The 15,936-nt window shown below is 32.8% G+C and overlaps 1 pseudogene across 1 annotated transcript in view; it reads left to right on the top strand.

The window, feature by feature from the left end:
- Window positions 1-15,936, top strand: part of LOC143238134 (protocadherin Fat 4-like) — a 144,943-nt pseudogene that overhangs the window by 112,747 nt on the left and 16,260 nt on the right. The window contains exons 41-58 of the transcript XR_013020423.1: window positions 922-1,044; window positions 1,688-1,868; window positions 2,500-2,618; window positions 3,311-3,514; window positions 4,550-4,648; window positions 5,652-5,768; window positions 5,960-6,136; window positions 6,550-6,799; window positions 7,710-7,991; window positions 8,764-8,858; window positions 9,093-9,233; window positions 11,346-11,448; window positions 11,900-12,157; window positions 12,430-12,578; window positions 13,332-13,503; window positions 13,996-14,121; window positions 14,367-14,536; window positions 14,625-14,843. The product of XR_013020423.1 is annotated as a protocadherin Fat 4-like (transcript). The remainder of the gene's footprint in view (window positions 1-921; window positions 1,045-1,687; window positions 1,869-2,499; window positions 2,619-3,310; window positions 3,515-4,549; window positions 4,649-5,651; window positions 5,769-5,959; window positions 6,137-6,549; window positions 6,800-7,709; window positions 7,992-8,763; window positions 8,859-9,092; window positions 9,234-11,345; window positions 11,449-11,899; window positions 12,158-12,429; window positions 12,579-13,331; window positions 13,504-13,995; window positions 14,122-14,366; window positions 14,537-14,624; window positions 14,844-15,936) is intronic.

The following is a 15,936-nucleotide window of genomic DNA, read 5'->3' on the forward strand; positions in this document are numbered from 1 at the left end:
AAATCATGGTCATGAGAAAGCTGGATAAGTTGTTTTAGAAATAAAGTCCATAAATTAAAAAATCAAATTTTAAAATAAATTTAGTTTTTTTTAAATTCAATTTAATAATAAGCCATATTAATGGTTATTTTGCTAACAAATTCACCTTGAAGTACCTATCACTTTGTAACCAGTAGTCCTTTAACAGTTAGGCTGTAAGAAGATCTAACAAATTTTGCCTAGACGGCATTAGCCAAAACCACATTGAACTTCTAACAGTATTTTTATGTTGATTTTAACACTTTCATATTTAGTCGTCAATAATGAACGTTGGTTTACCCCAAGTAAGCATGTATGATGTAGAACAAATTGGCAAAGTAATGGTTAGGAAATTATGAAAATTTTAATATATTTTAGGAATGACAAGTTAGAACTTTACAATTTTAATAAAATGTTTCAGATGAGATGATCTTATTAAACCATCCTCAATCTTTAAATCAGTAGACACTTTACTTATAAGGAGACTAAACAACTGACTATATCAACTTCATCAGTTTATTAATTAAGAAACTTTACTAAAATCTGGAAAGCTTATTGGTGAGTAGGATTGGCCATAGCATAGTAGCAATAATTGGGCTGTTAACTAAAATAATTAAGTATATTTTAATTTCTTATAAAGCTAAATTGGAACACCACATTTATCTGAAGGTTTTGGAAATATACAGAACTGACAATGTACAAACTTGAAGTAGGTTCTTTTTTTTTTAGACAAAATCTCCTAACATCACTGGACAATGATCTATTGTTCTCTAAAGGAATTTTTCATTGTAAAACTGCACATATTTCTCTGTCGAGGAAAGTGTGATTTTTGAGCACTTTTCTGTGTCCCAACTATTGCTAGTTTTAATCTTTCATAAAAAGATATAATCACTTTAATTTCAGGCCATATTTTCTATACGAAAAGAACTGGACAGAGAAAGTTACAATGTTGAAGATAATGCTATTCATATTGTGAAAGTTGCTGCTAGAGATAGTGGAGTTCCCCCACGAACTGGCACAGCTCAAGTAAGTTTGTTTTTCTCATTCTACAAGAGAGGGTGGAGTCTCCTCACCCACTGAGGCAATTCAAGTAAGACTGCTTTTTTAATTTTATGAGGGAGGATGGGTTATCCCTACCCACTAAAACAAGTTAACGAAGTATGCTCTTTTTCACCCAATGAGACAAAGTGGAGTGTTCACACCCCTTAGAACAATTCAAGTAAGTATGTTTTTTTTCATCCAATGAGACAGTGCGAAATGTCCCCAACCATTATGAGAATTAAAGTCTGTGTTTTCCACTCTCAGAAAGCGAATGTTAACTTTAAGGGCATTTCATTGTTTTATTAACAATACTGTCATTATTACTAAGATTAATTTGTTGTATAATAAATACGAACAGTTAACATTTTCTAGCAATGTATTGAACATTTGTGGAACTTTCTCAAATATACGATTTATTAGGATACAGACTTATTGGACCAGTTTTTAGTATTGTAGAATTGTGGTTGTATGGCTACATTTGGTTGATTTAAATTGTTTATTAAGATAGAGACATATTGAATTGGTTTTTAGTATTGTAAAATGGGGTTTGTAAGGCTACAGACTGAACAATTAAACTGTCTCAACAAACTTATCTGAACAGTGATTTCAGTGTTGTTGTTTTTTAAAGGTTATGGTTATAATTCGTGACATCAATGACAATCCACCAAAATTCGAAAAAGAAGTGTATTATCAGTTTTTGTCTGAGAATGCCCCCGTGGGAATAGTTTTTGAAACAGTAAAAGCAATGGATGCAGACTCAGCACGAAACACAAATCTAAGTTATTCCTTTGATCAAACTTACAAAAATGGTAAGTTCAAGTTCTTCTTTGGTAAAGTTTATATTTACACTGTAGATAACAAGCTGAATGCATGTTAGTTGTTTCTGTAGAAATTGATTAATTAATTAACATCTGTAAAAACAAACTATTAAACAATCATATTTTATATCCATGTTTCCAATGTTTTTATCAGGTCATAACTGCAATCAACATGTAATCTTATTGTATTACTCCAGTCAGCCAAAACAGTACTATTTTTGTTTTGATTGTTGTCAAGATCAAAGATATACAGTGGGCTATCTCTAGTTTGCACACCACAGGTATCAAAACTAATTTTTAGCATTGTGACCTGCTGACATATCTTTGAGCTACTAGGGGGCAACAAATCTGTTTTCAGCTCTTAACTAATCTCATTGTATTTTTTCAACCAGGGTCTCCAGTGATTTAGCAGTAAGTATGTAGACTTATAACCAGATTTTGATTCCTATGATAAGCGCAGCACAGATAGCCCATTCTACAACTCTATCTTTAACAACAAATACAGAAATCAGAACTGTGAGAAGCATCTAAGTGTTATACGTTTTTATGTTGAAATAAAATGTTTAAGTGGATAGTATACACTTTAATTCTTCTACAATAAACACTTTTCTCAACCTTACAGTACCATTTGACATTGACCCTATTCTTGGAACAATAAACGTTACTCGACAGCTGGACATATCAGAAGCCCAGGAATATTCAATCACACTGGAGGCATTCGACGGTTTGTGGAAAGGAACTGTAAGTTTGAGTAGAGACTACTTTACATCACTGATTAAATTAAGCTGAAATATCTTATCATTAAGGTGAAAGTTTCTAATCTTCTGATAGTTTCCTTGATCTTTAAGTTTTTGTTTTTAATTAGGAGCGGAAAGGAAATTAATGAAGTATAGGATTTTTATATAGTCTGGTAATCTTGACATTCATGACAAAAGGAAACTAACTAACTAAACTTTCTACATTCGTGTCAAAATGTAGAAACTTACCACCAAGTTGTAGTATTACTAAAAAACACAAGCTAATAATAAAATCTAAATTTTGTAAGAGCTTGATGTTTAAAGAGTTAAGAAAGTTAGAGAATTTCATCTTTTCCAGAGTTATTTACCATGAAGTAAGTAGTTTGATTAACTTCAACACTGTTTTACATGAATATCCTAAACTGGAATTATAGTTGAAAACATTGATAAACCCAAGTGATAAACCAATGTATTTCAAGCTTTGTCTTACTGTAATTTCTTTTTTGACATTACATACACCAGTGTACAAACCCATCTGCATTGTTTATTGAGTTCTTGACTCTATTACTTTTTTAATTAATTTGTTTGGTTAGGAGTTAATGACAATCAATGTAACATTTCAAACCAATCAAAAGTTTGATAAAATAATGTTGATCTATGAGATAGCTAGGCCTAATGTTGCTGTTTTTATCCCAGGCACTGCTGAAAGTGTATGTGAATGAGGCTGCAGAGAGAGATCCAAGATTCAACCAGCGTCATTACAGGTTTTCAGTACCAGAAAATACCCCCGGAGCTCTAGTAGGCCGTGTGGAACTCCAGACACAACAGCTGAGGGCCAACAGCCAAACTGTTTACAGTATCGTCAACACTGACTCAAAGAAGTTCTTTGACATTACCCTGGTGATCACTATCTTGTTATAAAACCACTTCTTTATTATGCATAAATTTAAAAGACAAAAATTTTAAAACAAATATAGAAAACTGTTGATTAACATATCTATATATAAAACTTTCAAGACATCATTATAAATTATTAATGGTGGCTTGTAAGCAAATTGGTATAAACTGTGTGAAACATCATGAATGTTTGTTTCCAGAGTAAGGCTATTAAGCTATGCTCATAGGTGGTCTTACCTACTGACTAAATGGAGCAATTGCCTGGAACCCCAGACATGGAAGGGGTCCTAAAGCTATGCCTTTTAGTCTACTTCTATGTAGTCCCATTTACTGAATTCTGTCTAGGGCTCCAGAATGATTAAGACTGTCTCTAGCTATACTTCAAACTAAACCATGCTTCTTGATGCATATATAAAAAGGCATCAGTATGTTATAACAGATTTTTCTCTTTCTTCAACAATTATCTTTTGGCATTTTTTTCAACAGACTGACAGTCAAACATCTTACTTTACACACACAGATATAAATATATATATATATTTGTTTTCACATTATAATCCTAAATCACTATCTGTCAGTCACAAGTATGTTGATTTTTTATTTCAAAATTATAAGGACAGTAAAAGTTTTCTTGAAACACCTGAAAATAACACTAATAAGTACTTGCATTTATTGTACTTTAAATTTACATGGCATTTTAAAACATCAGATAAAAAAGACTGCAGCATTTAAGTTGCTAATTACATAATATAATATTGACAGACCTAAAATTTAAAATCTATTAATCTATTGTTGTCAGGAGACAAGGGCACTAACATATTGTTCTGTTGACTTATAGGAATGAGACAAGGCTGCTAACAAATTGTTCTTTTGGCTTATAAGAATGAGACAAGGGTGTTAACATATAGTTCTGTTAACTTATAGAAAGGAAACAAGGCTCTTAACATATAGTTCTGTTGACTTATAGGATAACATACTGTTCTGTTGACTTATAGGAAGGTGACAAGACTGTTAACATATTGTTCTGTTCACTTGTAGGAAGGAGATATTTTTACCAAGCAAGGTCTAGATCGTGAAGCAAAAAGCAGCCACACTTTTACTGTGATGTTGGAAGAAAGTAGGCCCTCTACTAAAGTGGTAAGTTTGTATTGTCCACTGTTACTTTAAAAGAACCTACTACTATGGCCAGTTCAAACCATTCTCTGATATTTTTGAGAGAATGAAACTGTAAATGCTTGATGATTATTTCATATAAACCCTTGTGGTTAAGTGCTAGAAAGTCATTCCAAACTTTCAATGTACTAATGGTTAAGTGCTAGAATGAAAATCATCCCAAACTTTCAATGTACTAATGGTTAAATGCTAGAAAGAAAGTCATCCCAAACTTTCAATGTACTAATGGTTAAATGCTAGAAAGAAACTCATCCCAAACTTTCAATGTTAATATTCTACAATTGTCAGTACTGTGTTAAGAATAGCATGTCCATAGGTACAGTGCACATAGCTCAGGATGTTGTTAATATTGTACAAATGTCAGTTCTTAGTTAACAATTACACATCTAGAGGTACAGTGTATTAAGATCTGGATGTTGTTAATATTCTACAAATGTCAGTATTGTGTTGAGAATAACACATCTATAGGTACAGTGTATTTAGAACTAGATGTTGTTAATATTCTACAAATGTCAGTATTGTGTTGAGAATAACACGTCTATAGGTACAGTGTATTTAGAACTGGATGTTGTTAATATGCTACAAATGTCAGTATTGTGTTAAGAATAACACATCTGTTGGTAGAGTGTATTTAGATATGAATATTGTTAATGTTCTACAAATGTCAGTAGCATTAACAATAACAAATTTATAGGTACAGTGTATATAACACCAGTATGTTGTTAATATTCTACAAGTGTCAGTACTGTGTTAACAGTAACACATCTATAGGTATAGTGTATGTAGCACCAGTATTTTGTTAATATTCTATAAGTGTCAGTACTGTGTTAACAGTAACACATCTATAGGTATAGTGTATGTAGCACCAGTATTTTGTTAATATTCTACAAGTGTCAGTACTGTGTTAACAGTAACACATCTATAGGTATAGTGTATGTAGCACCAGTATTTTGTTAATATTCAACAGAGTGTGAGTGAAGTGACTGTTGAAGTTCTGGACTTGAATGATGAGGTTCCAACATTCCAGCAGTCCTACAAAGGTTCTGTGAAAGAAAATGTCCCTCCTGGCACTCCCGTGCTCATCGTAAGTCAATTAATTTCATTTGTTTTTTTTGTTACACAGTTCACAAGCAACAACAATTCTCTAAACATTCTAGTTACAAATTTGGCTCTTCTCATGTAACACATAAATCTACAGACACTATTCTTATTGTAGCTAGTGTCAGGTTTATGTTGTTTGGGTCATGTTTATTTCAATTGCCAATATCTTCTTAGCACCCATCAATATCAGCAGTGGACAATGATAGTGGAAACAATTCTGTTGTTCATTACTCTCTTGGAGGATCAGGCAGTGAACTGTTCGCAATCAGTGAAAATGGTGCGGTAGTCTTTTCACCTCGGGAACCTCATGCTGTTCTGGACAGGGAGAGGAAGGAAAAGTATGACCTTTATGTAAGTACTGTTACACAGTACACTTTTAATTGAGTATATATTAGTGTAAGTGTTTCAATAATAGGTGCACTTGCACCCAAGTAAATGTTATGTGGTTCTGCATCCATAATTTATCAATTTTAAAATTAAGTATATTAATATGTTTCAAAAAGTAAAGTTATTGTTTTTTTGTCAGCAACATATCCTCCATGGGAATTAAATCCTGGATCTTAGCACTGTAAGACCTTAAACTTACAACTGACTCACCTGATTACAAAAAGAATGAATTAAACATATTAAAGCTAAGTCACTAACCATTTCAGTTGCTATGATATGCCAGTTTCTTACAATTAAAAGAAATCACTGATAAAGGGCATAGTCTGCAAAATAAAGATTTCATAAACTACAGTTTAAATTATTTCTTTATCCACTAGGTGACAGCAACTGATCTAGGCAACTTGAGTTCTTCCACTTATCTTACCATTACAGTAGAAGACGAGAATGACAATGCTCCAGTCTTCCAGCATGGTCCATTGTTTGTTCTATTGCCAGAGACATCGAAGCCTGGAACTAAGGTTATTCAAGTTATTGCCCATGACGCTGATGCCAAGGGTCTTAATTCTGAAATAGAGTATTACATCACATCTGGTTCCAAGAATGACATACGTATTGATCGAATCACAGGTGAGTCCAACACACAGTTAATTCTAATCGGTAGGATTTATTATCAGAAAAGACCACATTTGAAGTTTACTGATTGGTTAGCAACATCATAACCTTTACATTTAGTTGTCTTGCTAATAAATCAGTTATTTATACCAGTCAAAAACCATATGTTTTAAAATTTAATTTGAACACTGAATTGCTCCACATCAACTTGAATGATGGTAAGTTAGTGTACTGTCTTAATGTCATTCCATGTAAGTCAGTGCACTTTCTCAATGACATTCAAGGCAAGTTATTACTTTGTCTACCTATCATTTGCTACATTAAATGAATGTTCTATTTACATCATTACACTGTGTTGCTTAAATATACAAACCCATATCTCCAATTAAACATAGATATTTGTGTTATGGAATCAATCTAGAAGTATCATTGGGTACTGGGAGAAGACAGTTACAAGTCAGTGTTACTCTAGTTTGTTGAAGTGGAGTACCGAGATAAGATTGTTAGTAAGGTTTTAGTTTTACACTGATTTACAGTAACAAATTACAATCCACAATTCTTAACTTACAAAAATGTATCATTGAAAAAGTGCTTAAGATATTTTACAGTTGTTGTAGGTTTTTCTGAGTATGGTAAAGTTTAAAATTTATCAAAATGACTTGTATTCTGCTTCAAAAGCTACTTTATGAGAAAATTACATTAAAAACAAGTTGAGGAAAACATTAGAAGTGGAAACTTTGTAACTAAAGGCAAATTATACAAGTAAGGTCAAATCCCATTTTTGATTTGAGTAACCCACTGTTGGCTGTTGACCCACAGACTTCCCTATAATCTTTCACTTCAGAATTAGGAATGACCAGCATAACTCTTGTGTAACTCTTCACATCCAAATCAAACCAACGTGTAAGAATTTGTTCATTTTAAGGGGAGATTTATGTGGTAGGGACCTTGATCCCAGAGACAGTGTATTATCTTAATGTATCTGCTACTGACGGAAGACATCTCAGCAGCTACACTCCAGTCAACATCAACATCACTGATGTCAATGATCACAGACCCAGGTTCGTGAAAGCAGAATACTCCTTCTCCATGAAGGAAGGAGATTATACAGAAGAGAAGTGGAAAGTGGGAATACTACATGCTGAGGATGAAGACACAGGCAGGAATGGAAAAGTGGACTACAACATAGTGTTAGCATATGGTGAAGGTAATTATTCCTTCTAAAAACTATGATGATGACTCATTGTATCTTAGTATTATCCCCTTAACAATCATTACTTGTTATTTAAAATTGGAATTGTATTTTAAGAGGATAAAAAGAAACCATCAGATAGTTTTCACCATTTTAACAACCATGGTTACTTAGGATATTTAGCTTCATACATACTACTTATGAAAATGAATTTGCAAGGATTCATTGATATTCTGTCCAATCAGAAGACAGTTCACATGAATGTACCTGGTGTGGGACAATTTTTTCCAGTCAAGCAACATTCTACATCATTGTAATCTGTGTAACAAGTCCTTCCAATACAGTAATGTTCTACATCAGTATAACTTGTGTAACCCAAATCATTCCAATACAGTAATGTTCTACATCAATATAACCTGTGTAACCCAAGCTCTTCCAATACAGTAATGTTCTACATCACTATAACTTGTGTAACCCAAGTCCTTCTGCCTTCCCAACCAAATAACAAGTTGAACGTAGGTAAAGATGTCTTTCTACTTTTAGCACTTCATGCTTGTTCAACAGTTGTAGTCAGACTAAATAAATGTATCTCTGCTTGAACTTGAAATATGAAAGACTTCTCTTCACTAACATCAATTTACAACTTGATCTCCTAAAACTGAAAGTCCAGTTGGTCTAACTCAAGTATCATCAGATACTTTCTTTATTATAATCAAACAAAAGTCCAGTAGGTCCCATCTAATTTTTATGTGTTTCATTTTGATAAATCATATTTTATTTATTTCAGATTTTCCTTTTATTGTTGATGTGCACACTGGGGAACTGTTTGCTAAGGGGGTTGTAGACCGAGAGACCAGATCTACCTATACCTTCATCGTCATGGTATGAAGTTGAAAACTACCTTATGATCACTTGTATTTAATCATTATTTAAAACCAGATATTATATATGTTAAAAACTGTTTGTTCTAGAAAATTATTGTCCCAAGGTTTCAGATCCAAAACAAGAAAATATTATAATCACCATAACATCTGCACCCATTCAGTTTAATGTTTCCCAAATAGTAAGTTTTATATTCTTGGGCAAATTATTACAATGATGTTTTATTTGCTGCAGGCTCTGGATTATGGAGAGCCACCGTTGAATTCTACCATTAATGTTAAAATTGAAGTGACTGACGTGAATGATGTGAAACCAAAGTTTTTTACTGATCCCTACCTAGCTCAAGTTCCTGAAAATTTAGACCCGGGCTATAAAGTAAGACTTTCTTAATTTTAATATTAAAATTAATTGTTTATAATTTATGTTAACATAATTTTGTTCCTTTTAATTTTTTTTTTATATTGTTATGAGTACATTGTTTCAATGTCTTAATGAGATTTTGGTATTGTTCGTCTTTTAAGACAATTTTATGTATGAGAAATACCTGTTTTCACAGATTAGCTGAAAATATATATATTCATTATAAGAACTAAATATATTCATTCTAAATTTATTGTTGGAAATGAATAAACTCAGTAGAGATTTATTTGGAAATTAATAAATTAATTATAGATTTATTATTAGAAATGAATATATTCACCATAAGTTTATTTTTGGAAATAAATATATTCATTAAATACATGTTATATATTCATCAAAGATTTATTATAGATCTATTAAAGATTTATTACAACACTGCATTTTGATTAATATTCAGTATTGTGAATTCAGAGATCAAAAATAACAACTATACTTGAAATATTTTGTTTCTTACCTTTATTAATACTCCAATTAATCTAGCTTATGAGAGATATCAACAGTTTTGGGATAGCATAGCTCTATAAATAGTTTTGAAAAGTGTCAGCCTTCATGGAGTTTCTTACTTCAAATTTACTTGGATATTTTACAAAGCTAAAATCCAGGATTTGATTCCTCATGGAGGACAGAGGAAGGTGTTCTGAGTTGTAACTTTAAAACAAACAAACACTCTGTTGTTAACAGTTTTGTGTTTCTGTTTTTCAATTCTATGACACAGGCAGTGAAAGCTAATCTTGAATGTTTCTGTTTAATGAAAGAAATTTCTCTCCCTGGGATTTTGCAGTAAGCTTAATGGCTCAGAATGGTAATTGGGGTAGGTGAAGCTTTCTTGCTTGACAACAAAACAAACTTTGTTTCAAAATAAAATATATTTGTTGGCCAATGTTTTAATGGCTAACGAGTGAGATAATATGTTAAGGACCTGTTGATATTTTAGTTTACAGATGACATAAATTTAATCCTAACTGGTCCAGAAACTCTGCACATCAATTGGGCATGGTATTCAGGATCAATGTGGATTGCAGGTTGAGTCCTTAACTTACATCACAGTTGATAAGGTTGGTGCAGAAAAGGAGCTAGGATCATACTACACAGATGGATTCTAGCATCCATCACCAAATTTTGGCCTGCTTGCTTACCATAATTTTTTTATCACAAATGAAAACTGTTTGACAGTGTGTGTGGAGTACTTTGTTTTAGAATTTTGACCCTTCCACCCCAATAAAAAAAAGAAGGGGTAAAACACCATTTACAAGGATATTTCCACTTGTTTAATAGACTTTTTGCATTAAATTTAAAGACACAAGAATGTAGTTAGTTAAATGAGTCAAGCAGAGTATGCAGTCACTACCTAATGAAGTTATTAGGATAACAAAATGAGGAAAGGACACATTATCTAACATTGTTCTTTATACAGTTATTAGGGGTTACAAAATGAGGAAAGGAAACATTATCTAACATTGTCATTTATACAGTTCTTGATTCCTTAATATGTAGTTTAAGACTGATACTATTAAAAATCACAGTTTAAAAATATTTTTCATTATTAAAGTAGGCCCGGCATGGCCAAGCGTGTTAAGGCATGCAACTCATAATCTGAGGGTAGCAGGTTCGCATCCCTGTCGCGCCAAACATGCTCGTTTTTTCAGCCATGGGGGCATTATAATGTGACGGTCAATCCCACTATTCATTGGTAAAAGAGTAGCCCAAGAGTTGGCTGTGGGTGGTGATGACTAGCTGCCTTCCCTCTAGTTCTTACACTGCTAAATTAGGGATGGCTAGCACAGATAGCCCTCGAGTAGCTTTGTGCAAAATTCAAAAACAAACAAACAAACAAATTATTAAAGTTCTTATCACCAAGATTAAATTTTCAAAGTTAATGTTTATTTTTAATTTTTCCATTATATCTACATTCTATCTTCTCTAGAATTTGAGGTCCAGGTTCATTTACACAATACTTAATATGATAGTATAGATTATTAAAAAATTTTTGTTGCTGATTTCATTAAAAATTTGTGTTTAAAGTTTTAAACTGTGACATTTGAAACAAATACTTCAATGTCATCATAGGTTACCCAGATAGCAGCCTATGACCCTGATCTTGGCAAAAATGGACTCGTTTTCTATAAGCTGGGGAAGGGCCATCAGAACAAGTTCTACATTGATAGTAAAGGTAGTGTAGAAATGTGTTTTCTATCTTTGTGAACCTGACAATGACCAAAGGAGGTCAAAACATTGTTCACTCCTCTATTAGTGCTTTCTCTACTCATACCAACCATTTTTAAATATATAATGTGTTTTCTTTAGACTGGGGAAGGGCTATCATAACCTACATTAACAATAAAGAAAATGTAGAAATGTGTTTTCTATAGACTGGGGAAGAGCTGTCAGAACGAGTTCTACATTGATAGTAAAGGTAGAATGACTGATATGACTGGAAAGTCTGAAATAAATGAAAATATTTTTTTCAGTTATCAGTAAAATATAAAAAAGAACTACAAACAATAAAATGGTGAGTAATAAATCTAGAAGCTCAGCAGAGTAAATATTAGCCATTGGGTGCTCTTGTTAAAGGCAGTCATTATATTATCATTACTTGTTGAATTTTACATTTTCTTTTACAGATGGAACTTTATGGACTCTATCCACATTGGACTATGAAAAACAAGAATTTTTCAATATGACAGTGATTGCCTATGATCAAGGCATCCCTAGCCTCAGTTCCACAGCCAAGCTATGGATAACAGTCTCAGACACAAATGACATTGTTCCTGAGTTCCCCAAGTCTGTATACACGTTAGAGGTGGCCGAAAGTACCAAACCAGGAGAATCCATCTTTCAAATGAATGCGGGCAATGGACCTTTCCGATACTACCTTAAAAGTGAGATATTTTAGTTCTCACATAACATCTTGACAGCAGAAATAAAGGTTGAAATATTAATACATATCTGGATGTATTTGTTTTCCATTCTATGTAATTATTCCTAGTTGTAGTAATTTGATCTATAAATCTGCTTGCATGACACTTCAAGTGAATGTACACTATTTTTAATACACTGTACAGTTAAAAAACTATATAACAGGGTAAATGACATGATGAAACTAGCACGTTTTCTTGGTATTAAGACATAAATGTTATTTTTGTTTTCTTAGATAAAGATGAAATTGATACTTTTACTATTGATGAACTGTCTGGCCATATCGTGCTAACAAAGCCACTGGACAGTGTCCACCGTAGTCACTACAGGCTAATAGTCACTTCTTCAGATGATGCTGATCCACCAAAATTCGACAGTACAGAGGTGAGTGTGATGTAACATTTAACCTTCAACATGTTGACTCACTCAGTGTCTTTACAGGCAAGCCTTCAAAAAGTTGGCTCACTCTATTCACAAAAAAAACCTTCCACGTGTTGAGTCAGTGTCTCTTGACAAACTTTCCTCATGTTGACTCGGTGTCAACAGTTTTTCTCTACAGTCATAAATAAGTACATTGTTGTAATCTTTACTCTGCAGTTGTTAAAACGTTTATCCATACAATATTCATTTTTAAAGGTATCTTTCTGAATGAAAATATTCAATCTTATTCTTTTCAAAATGTGGTTTTAGAGTAATCTGTGATGACGAGAAAACCCACTTGTAGAGAAAATTATATATTTAAAAACAGCTGGTATGGATAGTGAAAGCACTAGTAGAGGAGTGAACAACATTTCAACCTTCTTCGGTCATTGTCAGGCTCAAGAAGGTATAGCTTCACTTAATTTTACTATACATAAACCTTACGTACGTACATCATATAAATACGTTTTGTTCAACTTTCCTCAAGCTCAGTTGATTTAAATTATCAATTAATATTGGTTAGCTTCAATTTTTATGGAGTTCATGAGTGATCCATGTAGTCAGCATTAGCTGACATTACTACAAGGGGTGACAGCTGGTACATGTAATTTGTGAAGGAAATCTCTGATACCTTCTAACTATTGTTGACAACATTATGACCATACTGTTATTACATTTTCATAGTCAAGTTAATTTTTATATGTTCTTAATTCTCAGGTGAATATCGTGGTGGGAACTGGTCATGGAGTTCGACTGTTTCCTTCTCGCCTGTATGAAGTCAGTGTCCAGGAAAATGGACTAGCACCACTGGTGATCTTGGACTTGAACTCCACAGATGAGATTGCTTACAAGCCTGTCAAATACAGTATAGCTACCCAAGAGGTTAAAGGTTAGTTCGGAGTTGAATCAAACCCTAAACCTATAAGTAGGCTGATAAAATGAAGGTTTTAATTTCCTACATCACACCAGAATTGACGACAGATGGAGAAAATGCAATAAAACAGATTGAATATGATTAATATGTTCAGTATATGACACAAGTATAAACAAATTAACTGCTTAGTGTTGAAAGTGCAAACAAAACTTTGAACCTTGGTGTTACTACTAACCTTATAACTAGATATCTTCACATTTCACCATTCAATAATCAATTTCACTTAATTCCAAGTTTACTTGTTCTGAATAAAGTTAACTCACCACAAAATAGTTAAAATAAGTTATTAAAAAGTTTCAAAGTCAATAGTTATTCCTCTCTTTCAAGTTAAAATATCTTACTAGTATTACAGCTGAATATGGAATTAACAAAAATTAGCCATTTTAACATAATATTTTTTGTCTTTAGAATTTGGTGACTTCACTAAGTCCAGTTTATTTTCTGTAGGTTTGTTTGCTGTGGAAACCCATTCTGGTCAGCTGTCAATTACCTCAAGCTTAGACCGGGAGGAAAAGGCAAACTATACCGTGAAAGTCAGAGTGGAAGACACGAGTAAACGACACAGGAGATCAGGTACATCACTTCCTATATCATCAAATCTTGAATACAATTATTCTGGATCCAATAACAAAACAGAATGGTTAGAAATCCAGTATTTACTGGGTATAAGATCAGGATACACTATATAAAATAATTTAATATAAATTCACCATTTCAAGAAAAAAATATACTTTTTTTGCACTTAATAGTTTGTTTTTTCACACAATACATTTGTCTGACACCTCTGCCCTTAAAGTTGTTTTTTTACGTTCTTATAGATAAAGAACTGGATGTATTGTCTTATCATCTGGCTTTTGATGAGGCCTTGGTATTAGTAAAAGTACTGGACGAAAATGACAATTCACCTGTCTTTGAAAATAATGGACGCCCACTGGTAGCAGCTGTTCCATTGGAAGGTGCTTTTGGTTACCAAGTCACCCAAGTTAAGGTAATATTAGACACACAGACAGATAGATAGATTGATAGATACGCATTCTTAAAATTCAGATATATTTTGATATGTTTTGTTGTTTTAGGCAACAGATATTGATGAAGGCTACAATGGAGAGATTAGATACAAAATTGTACAGAAAGAAAAGGATGCTTCCTCCAAATTCCATATCGACCCAATTACAGGTATTATTCGTTCAACTGTGACCTTTTCTCTTGACACAGACCGGCTCTTCAAATTTGATATTAAGGCCACAGATCGAGAGGGCAGTGATGATGGAAACAGTGCTTTGACTAACGTGTTTGTAAGTAGTTTGTTTATACTGACCTACAGTCATGTTAGAGGTTCAGTTGACTTACCCTCTATAATTGTATAAGAGTGATTTTCTTTGCTATTGGAAACAGGAATATAACTTCAAATGCAAATCTTAAAAGTACTTGAATTCATACAGTTAGAGAACTATTCTAAAAAATGGTGCTGAAATAAACAAGTTATGGTATCGCCATGGATTAAAAAGTTTCATCATTTGTTTACTTTGAAATTGTATCTAGTGGTCATTCCTTCTGGCTAATTGAGCATAAACATGCTATTAATTCTGTATAATTGTATAATTCTTTTCCTCAGGTGGCAGTAAAGGTTATATCCACTGGGGTCTAATTTCCATGTTTATATATGAAACTTGAAATTGCTTAGGTCTAAGCGTATTGAGTTTGACAAATCGCCCCTAAAATATAATTTGAGAATTTGGATTTTGTATATTTTTTCTAGCAAGAGACACACCACAAAAAATTAATATCAACACTAAATACTTTAAACAACCTAAATTTTCAAATAAACCTGTATTCCATAAAAGCATTTTATTTACTACTTCTTGAAACACCAAATAAATAAATGAGCCTCTAATATACTACATTAAAAACTCATACAATTTGTCAAAGAAAAGGATGAGATTTTTAACCCAGCCATGCACATCCTGTTCCAAGCCTCACTATATTAATAGTTTAACCCTAAACTCCTTTTTAATTAAAAGCTTCTATGTTCCTACAATGTATCTAGGCACACTGTGACTCCTAATGTGTAGTTACGTGACAGTTTTTTCAGTTAACTTACAGTTTAACATAACAAAAGTATAGAAACCAGTTCAAGAGAATATATAACTAACAAGGAGAAAAGTTCATCAGTTTGCTTTCATACTTTTAAAAGTTTGATGAATATATTCAGCTTTACTTTCTGGTGTTTCGGTTTTTTATAATTATATAATTCCAAAATAATGGCCTGGCATGGCCAGATGGTTAGGGTGCTTGACTCATGATCTGAGGGTCGTGGGTTCAAATTCTCATCACACCAAACATGCTCGCCCTTTCAACTATGGGGGCATTGTTATATGAAGGTCATTC

Source organism: Tachypleus tridentatus, chromosome 13 (genome assembly GCF_004210375.1).
Source record: "Tachypleus tridentatus isolate NWPU-2018 chromosome 13, ASM421037v1, whole genome shotgun sequence".
NCBI classification, from domain to species: Eukaryota; Metazoa; Arthropoda; class Merostomata; order Xiphosura; family Limulidae; genus Tachypleus; species Tachypleus tridentatus.